This window comes from Arachis ipaensis, chromosome B03, assembly GCF_000816755.2.
Source record: "Arachis ipaensis cultivar K30076 chromosome B03, Araip1.1, whole genome shotgun sequence".
In the NCBI taxonomy this organism is placed as follows: domain Eukaryota; kingdom Viridiplantae; phylum Streptophyta; class Magnoliopsida; order Fabales; family Fabaceae; genus Arachis; species Arachis ipaensis.
In genome coordinates this window covers 1,817,176-1,818,382 of record NC_029787.2, presented here as the reverse complement: position 1 = coordinate 1,818,382, position 1,207 = coordinate 1,817,176, and positions in this window count along the sequence as shown.

Sequence of the window (1,207 nt, the reverse complement as noted above, 5' to 3'; positions counted from 1 at the left end):
AAAATATATATTAAAATATAAATATATATTAAAAATAAATTAAACTATATATATATTTATATACAAATATATTAGTAGCTGATTTTAGTGTATGAATAATATTTTTGATATTTTTATATACTTTCATATTCTATGTTTGTTCTTGTTACTTACAATGAAACTTCCTTACCCCTTTTTATAAGCTTATAAAGTCTTGTGGATAATAAAACCATAACGTTTTTAATGGTTTTGGGTCAAGTCAACCCATGAAGTCAACAAGTCATTGCTATTGCTAGCTGGTGGGTCAATCAATAATGTGTCATTTTCCCATTCATGAATCATGTTTCCTCTCATTATTATTGGACTAATTTTTATTTTTATTTTTATTTTGCGTGTTAATGATGCTTTTAGAAAGGAGAAAAACACACATTTTGTCATTTTTTGCATATTGGGTGAATAATATCTCCTTTAAAAAAATATGTAGCTTCCATTTATATTTGATGGAGAAAATTCACAAAATTAGAAATTAGGTGTACATCTCTCTTTTATTAGGAATTATATATGCTGTATTTTAGAGAAATATAACCAGGTATATATTGAAGGATATTTATTCTAAATTTTATATCTTGTATAATTTTTGTTAATTAGGTTAAATTGTGATTTTTTTAAGGTAAATAAAATTATTTAATCTACAAATGTGTTTATATATACTATTGAATAGCATGACAAGCATGATTATCCATAAAGTAGAGATGTGCTTTCATTGTTTATTTATTTATTTATTTATTTTTAAATTATTAATGAGATTCCAACGATCTTTATTATTATTCTTTCATTGTTTATTTATTATTTATAATTCATAAAAGCATGACATGCATGATTATCCATAATTCGCTAAATTTTCTTTTTAAAACATATATTTGATAAACGAAAACGAAAGATAGTGATGGAATTTAATTGTTGGATCAATAGATGTGCACAAAGTCGTTGCTTTATTTAATTTTTTTATCTCTATGGAATATATGGAATATATATAACACACAAAATATTTTAAAATGATCGAATTGAATTGGTCACAACTCACAAGAATGTCTTGCACGGGCTGATTTGATCAATCGGATAAATCCATTCATTCATGTTTTTCGTGGACAAAAATAAATGAGAAATTTGTTTCTTATGACCATCGTGATAAATATTAAAATTTAATTATGTTCACTAATATAATAGT